The sequence below is a fragment of the Pelodiscus sinensis genome, chromosome 2 (assembly GCF_052426305.1).
Source record: "Pelodiscus sinensis isolate ZL-2025 chromosome 2, ASM5242630v1, whole genome shotgun sequence".
In the NCBI taxonomy this organism is placed as follows: domain Eukaryota; kingdom Metazoa; phylum Chordata; order Testudines; family Trionychidae; genus Pelodiscus; species Pelodiscus sinensis.
In genome coordinates this window covers 67284495-67292149 of record NC_143053.1, presented here as the reverse complement: position 1 = coordinate 67292149, position 7655 = coordinate 67284495, and the positions used below count along the sequence as shown (strand labels likewise).

Sequence of the window (7655 nt, the reverse complement as noted above, 5' to 3'; positions counted from 1 at the left end):
TAGGTTAAGGTAATTGTAGAGATTAATTTTACAATATTTTTTTTTTCATTTTTAAACCCAGTTTTGTCCCACATAGGGGTTTTTCATTTCTTTCCTGTTGCTAAGAAGAAAAGTTGCAGGGAACCTGAGTGTGTGTGTTTTAAAACATCCATGACTGATCCATGTACAAGTGACTGAGATCAGTAACTGCATCTACTCATTTTGTTTTTCACATTGCTGCTCTTGAAGGTAAATTACAAGATGATGAGTTTGTCCACCTACATAATAATGAAAGTTAAATGTGTAAGCTTCCAAATTATATTATGAGCTTGATTCACTTCAGTTTCCTACTAGTGGAATTGTACTATTTTCAGGGGAGTTACATTAATATTATACTGGAGTAATGCAGTAGTAAATCTGGCCTCACATTTCTTGGATTGATGGTTTAGTTTTGTCACTAATGCTTCATATTAAAGTATATGGGATGAATTCATTGCTGTGTAACGCAATCAATGTAATGAAAAATCTACTAAACCACTGTACTTCTGAATGTAGTGTCTCAGTAAGAATGAGTAATGAATGAGTTTTTATTATTTCATAATTTGATAATAAGATTAGTTACTGTGGTCTCAACAGAGGATTTGGAACTAAGACCTAATTCTAATCCTTGTTATCCCATGGACTCTATAACCACTGCATTGGGCAAGTCATGTAGGCTTCAAAACAGCAAAGTACTTGACCATATGTCTTACTTCACCACAAGTGGTGCAATTGTATTCAGTGGGACTACTCCCACACTTAAAATCATGATTTGCTGGTCTAGGAACTTTAATATCTGCCAATTTCCACATTTTCAGAACAAGGCTAACAATAACAACTCCAGGAGGTAGTGTGAAGATTCATAAAGTAATGTTCATGCAGGGGTTTGGGTATGTACATTACTTTATTAGCAATGAGTATAGTTAATAAGTAACAATGGGGAGGGGGAGAAGGACATACGGAGTTCCTGCAACTTCTGTTGACTTCATTGGGGACTGAGAATACACAGCAACTCTCAGGATGAGGCCTTCATACAGCACTTCCTGGCTCAATATAAAGAGTTACATAGTGTATTTGACTGAATCATGAAGGAAAAAATGTTTGTTCTGGGAAGAGATGGGATAAATACTATGCAGTGGCAGTCCTTTATATGCTTAATTCATTCATATTTCACTGTGAGATTAATGACTGCAATTATTATCAGGAAATAATAGCTCCACTGTGTTCAGTTTGTTGCTTAAGAGTTGTATAAAGTGTTTGCTGTTGCTATAGGTAATTCGGCCAATGATACAAAACAAACATTAATGTTCCCTTTCAACAAGAGTGTGTGTGTGGGGCCCATCATAGTTGAAGTACATGTGAACTTAGAGCAGCAGATTAATAAACTAGCATCTATAACATTTTGATTTTTCTTTGCAGCCATTTTCTGTAGCATTGCAAAGGCCTTGGTGGTGGTAAAAGATTAAAATTCAACTGCATCTTGAGGAATGAGGTAAACCCTTTTAACAATTTTCTTACTGAACGATTCTACATCGAATTTTTATACTCCAGGAGCAAATTGTCCTGGGATTAAATAGAGGCATGTTGTATTGCTGATTTTGTCTGTAGCAGAATTTGTAACAGATGTATATGTTTGCTTGTCTTTTTAGTCTTTGTACTACTTGTCACTTTTCCCATCAGTTTTAGGAAGCATTTAGGCCAACATTTTCAAACATATGTGGCTAAAGTTACTCCTATTTATGTACTTTCCCAGTAGCTAGCATCACTGTCACATGTATTGAGCATCTATAGCTTTCTTTGACTTCAGTGAGAGTCACGAGCGCTCAGTATCTCTGCAAATAAGGTACTGGAATTCTTATTTAGGTAATTAACTTTAGGCAACTACATGTGGAAGTTTTGACTTAAGTTAATTTGACAGCTACGGAGAAACAGGGAAATATTTTTGATAAGGAAGGAAAAGTTTCACACGTTTTCTGGACTTCTTTGTGTAGTTCTCAAACCTGCTCATCTGGTCCTTCATTTTCCTTTGGAAACCAGGTGAAGTATTTTGAATTTATGAACATTAAAACTCTTCCCTGCTTGTGACCAGTGCTATGATGACAGAACTCAACTGCAGTCAATAGAGTTTTGCTAGCAATCGAGTGTACCTTCAGAGTTGTCAAATCCACAGCTTGAACCCGGTGGGATTATAACCGGTCTATAAAATCAGACAGTGACATACACACGGTCTGAGTTGTGGATATTCTCCCTGGTTTGATTCAGTTGATGAAATCATATGTCATACTAGTGGTGCTGAAAATGGCCCTGACTGCCCTGTCCTCTGTAGTCATATCAGCTACTGTTGTCCTTCTGGGCTTGTGGCTGAGATAGGACTGCTTCATTGCAGGTCAATATACATACTGCTGAACAGGAGACGTGACCTCTTTTGGCACTGCTGGAGTCCCTAACAAAGGCCGAAAAATTGCCATATGTTTACTTTCATGGATGTTTCCTGTCGATGAAAGTAAGTTAATAGGAAGAGAGTTGCAATGGACAGTGTTATATCCATAACCTATAGAGTTAACCAAACTCCAAGTGTCTCCTCTCCTTCCTGAATAGGCAGGTGTGGATGGAAAGGGTTTATCTCAAAACATTCATCTCCAAAGAGCACTTAGTTCCATGGCATTGTCCCCTGTGGGAGGCCTGAGCTGCTCCAGCAGAATGCACAGAGCCTGAGCTTCGATGAGATCAGCAGAGGAAAAATCAGGCAGATTTCAGGCCATCCACGCAACAGAGCCCTGGCTCAGCAAATAGCTCAACACTGTGGTGGTTTGGTCACTCTATTGATAGCAGCTATCCCACCGTGGCTTGTACTGCTCAGACCCTTCCAAGGGGTTCATATTGCATGCAGCAGCAATTTATGCCACTTTCACTAGCATTACACATGCTGATTTCTGGAGGGGTCATGGACAGAGCGACATATTTCCCTGCATCTTCCTATTGCTGGCTGGTCACAACTCCTGGCCCCACATGCACTGCAGCACACCAGCTGTGTTGAAATGAGAAAGTGTACCTGGTTCAATAAACTGCTGTATTAATTTGTGTGACAGAGGGGCCTATGAATCCAAAATGAGATTAGGGTCCCATTGCATTAGGCATTGAACAGGCATATAAAAATACAGTCCTTACCCACAAGTGTTTAAAATCTAAATAGAGAAGGAAAACAAAGTGTGAGAAAGGAAATAGAGGTAAAGGGACATGGTCTAGGACACTCAGCTGAGATGAGAGTCGTGGAATCTCCAGATCCCCGGCAGGGTATAATCACTGGACCACACTGCCTTTCACTGCTATAGTTAAATAGGTGCAATCATTTTTGTGTAAACATTTTTATTTTATTTAAAAAGCCATGTTTTAATTTACCTTGAGTCAGTAGAGAATTGATTTTTTTTATGGTAAATCAATATTTGGGGCTCTTAAACTGAAATACTAGTATCCACCTCGGCAGTACCACTTATCTAACTGAAGTCGTTTCTAAACCAAGCTAATTAACTAAATACCATTTCCTCCTGTAGGCAAGCCCAGAGATTAGTTTGCTACATGGTGAGTTAGAGCAAACTGTGCCTCCTTTTCCCACTCCAAGCTGTCATCTGACCTATGTTGCATGGATATGCCACCATTTTGGTCTCCTTCGCAGGGGTATAGGTGAGCCTATGGCCCAAATATATTTGGGTAACACTGTGTCATTGAGCAAATGCACTGCAGAAAAACAAATAGATAAGTAACTTATGAACTGTAGCTTTTGAGCCATGCTGAAATTATGCTTGGCAAAGTAAATCAATTTAGAACACTTTTAAGGATGGATTTATATTTAAATGAACTGAAAGGGAAATCTGATCAATGTAATATATTAGGAGCACAGTTCTTCTAGGGATCTACCCCTCACTGAATGTTGTAATGAAGGAGATGCAAGGGTCAGGATGACTAACTTTTCATTTTGGGACACCTGATCTATATCATGCATTACAATGAGTTTGGTGGTGACTGCCTACTCCCTAACAGACACTTGTGCACAGCATAACATTTGGAATGAAGATCTTTGCTCAGGACTGGAATGGCAGAGTCAGTTGTAGTTTAGGATTATGGCTCATAGGTAGGCTTTGGATAACTGTTACACTCCTGATTACACTATACCAAGTATTAATTAGTGCAATAAAGCCTCAGTCCAACAAAACACACACAACTTTCTGTGTTAATGATCCCATTTACTACACTCTCATCCTTAAATTTACATGTTTCAGTGCTTAGCTAGATTAGGGGCGGAGTCTCTAAGGCTATGTCTACACTGTGGAGCTACTTCAGGATACTGGAAGTATCCCAAAATAGCTATCCCGTGTCTTTAAAGCAGCCCATTACTTTGAAATAGATTTCAAAGTAACGGGCGCACTGTTTCAGTGTCCCCGTAACCCTTGTTCCACAAGGGTTAAGGGATGTTTTGGAATAGTGCTTTATTTCGAAATAACCTATTTCAAGGTAAGGGTGCAGTATAGATGCACCCTAAATTACATAGTGAAAAAGAAGACTATTATATACTAAATAGTACTGAGGTTAATTTATGCCTACTGTTGATTATTAATATCAACAGTAGTGTTGTAACTAAATTCCCATGTACTGTTCTGAAAAAGTGCTAATTAAACTAATGGTAGCAGAACACATTAGTCATAGCTTTAATTGCTTTACTTTGTTCCGTAAAATTTATGTATTCTTTGCAAAGGTGTTTCAAAAAGCAAACTAAATTGCTCGTCCAGTTACATTTTTATCTCTTTCACAATGCATATCTTGCTAGAATTGAAATGCTTGTTAAACTCATTGATCATTTGCACCATGGCAATATGTGTCAAGTGTTTGTATGTGTATACTGCCTTGGTATTGCTTTTATTAGCAAACCATGAAAAATAAACAGTATCCTTAGAAACTGTAAACTGAACATGGAAACATACTCAGCACTGCATTGCTTCTAATTACCTTTAGCAATCCAAAGTACTACAAAGATCACTCAAGCATGATTTGTTTGATGATAATTGTGTAGTGTTCAGTTACATAAATCGCTAGCACTGCAACTTAGTTTGAATATTAAAATAGTAGAGTGAGGGACCCAGTTCTACCGTTCTTATCTATTTTGTCCTAGTATAGACTGAACTACAACTGTAGAACTGGGCTTTGTTTTCAAGAGGTTTCTAGCTATTCTTTTGAAGTCTTCTATATGGTAGAAATAGTTCAGCATCTTGAATGGACCAGGGCTGCTAATGGCCTTATCCTGATTGGCTGCAGCAACTGCAGAGCTGGTTCAGGGGTACCCAATATAGCTATTGTAAAACATTCTCCGGATCAGCTCTATAGAGGATATTATACCCATTACATCAACTTCAGTTTTTAAAATTAATACTCCCATGAGAGAAGCATGTATCTCCCAGTCTCTTGACCTCTGTATATACTTATATACTTACTTTCCCTGCTCCCGCACTCACCCCTCTGCAGGGGTTGCATGTTGTCATTACTGATTATTTGCTTTACTTAGATTGTTATCTCTTCAGAGCAGGGACATATTTTTTGATTAGCTAGTATAGCTAGTAAGTTAGTGTCACGAATGCCTCCTGTGCTTCATAAATAATGTAATAGCAATACTATGAAATGTAATAGAAAACATTGACTGGTGCAACTAAAGATAATGCAACAATACTGGAAATTGGGTTTTGTCCCGCCTCCTCCTCTGGTACTGAACCTGGCAGATTTGCAATACAGATTTCTACAGTGGAGTTTGACATTTGTACAAAATGTTGTACTTTTCTTCTAGCTGTTTGAATATGCAGGCCCACACATCTTTAAAATAGATCAACTTTGATTTGTCTTTTTGTTCCTTTGACAGCTCTCTTCTACAGTGGTGTTCTCAACGTGAGCATGGCTTGGTCCCAAATCTAAATGAGTATCTACTGTGCATCTTTTGTTACAGTCTCTCCTGTCAGTGAATGCACTATTGTTACCCAGTGATCTAGGTTCCCAAGTTTCATACAGAACATTTTGTAAAATTCAGTAGAGAACTTATATTTTATTTTATGCTGTTAGAAGAGGCAATTTACTATGAGCACCAATAACTTTTCACTTTACTCTGCAATTTACTATGACCTCAAACCCATGCACTCCCTCAAGAGTATGATGAGGGCTTGATTCAACCAATGTAATTCAAATCTCAAATTGGTCACCTGTTTTTCTTTGAAGACCTCAGTATTTCCCTCATGAAGAAAAGACTGAGCAAAGAACTAAGTGCTTTTTAAATACAAATAAAATTGTTGTAAGACATTTGTTAGAAAACACTTTCTCATTCTGATTGTCATAAAATGGAATTATTTCCAAAGGAATTATTTTTACACCCCCCATGCAGCACAGGAATGATACATGCACTCAACTGGAATGTACACGTTCAGCAGATTACAAACTCTTGAATGATAGGTTACATGCCATATTTTGCATAAGGCATATTTGAGTTATGCATATTAAAAACATATTTCCATAAAATATGGGGCACAATGTCACAGGGTGAATGGTGCTTTGCATGGCATTCTTTTCACTGGGTCCCCTCCCTGCATGCTACTCAATAGTAATTCAACCAGTAGAGTTATGTTGGCTGGGGGGAGGATGGGCAGAGGAACAACTTTGATGGGCACTATCTATCCAGGATGACTCCAATCACTGGAGTTCCTAGCCTACGTGTCACTAGCCTCTACAGGGTTAGGAGGCCTCTTTTCTTAGACCCACATCCCTTCTCTTGCTGGAAAGTTTTCAGAAAACCATGGTGTGACCCTTGTTGAGTTTCCTACCTTGTGCCCATTTGCTGCAGATGTTTTGGTAAGGATGGGCTAAGAGAAGAGAGAGCCAAAAGTGATAATGTGGGGGACCATATTAGACTTCCTCTAAAAAGAAGGTCTGGTAACTCTTGTTTCTGATATTGCTCTCCTTACGTGTTAAAGCTATTTTACATTGCACATGTTACATTTTGTCTCTTCAGTGTATGAGTAACACAATTCCCCTGGGCAACTTTCCTGATAGTTGTTGGCAGACAATCTTGCTAAAATTAGTCTTTTTTATTAATAGGAGATCTTTAGCAAGCCCAAAACCATATATTTGCATTATATATTGTAACACTACAATATAGTCCTCTATGTCTTTTCATTCTGCCAAAAATCTCTGACCTCTGATTACAAGGGAGGGTGCTCACTAAGCCAGATGTCTTAACCACGTTCAGATAAGTCACTCATCACCTTTTTTTTGAAAGCAGTGTTACATATAGCAGCGTGGGTGATGCATAGTTTTTGCTTTCCGCTCAATCTTTCCAAAGCTAACAGAAGCAGGATTTGAAAGTGCATTAGCCTTGTTGTGTCAGCTCGTTAGGCAGCAAGTTCTAGAGAGTGAGACTGATTATTTCAATGAAAAACTGAGGTCAGATTGCCAGGAGAGGTGTCTGCATACTGTTTAATATTGGGACCAAAAATAACAACCAGTGTAGGGGGAAAATAGTTGGCTAGTAAACTTGGTTCCAGACTTGCCTTTTGTGATCAGAAGCAAGTCTGATGACCTTGGACTGAGTAACTGTTTGAAACACTTTT

At 38.5% G+C, this 7655-nt stretch overlaps 1 protein-coding gene across 2 annotated transcripts in view; it reads left to right on the top strand.

Annotated features, from left to right (window-relative positions):
• Positions 1 to 67: 67 nt before the first annotated feature.
• RP1 (RP1 axonemal microtubule associated) overlaps positions 68 to 7655 on the top strand; it is a 325691-nt gene continuing 318103 nt past the window's right edge. Inside the window, exons 1-2 of one of the 2 annotated variants that reach the window (XM_075920696.2) lie at positions 68 to 228; positions 1438 to 1510. The gene's annotated coding sequence lies outside the window, so the exon portion shown is untranslated. Of the gene's footprint in view, positions 229 to 1360; positions 1511 to 7655 lie in introns of those variants that run through there. The other variant, XM_025183398.3, reaches the window with a different exon arrangement.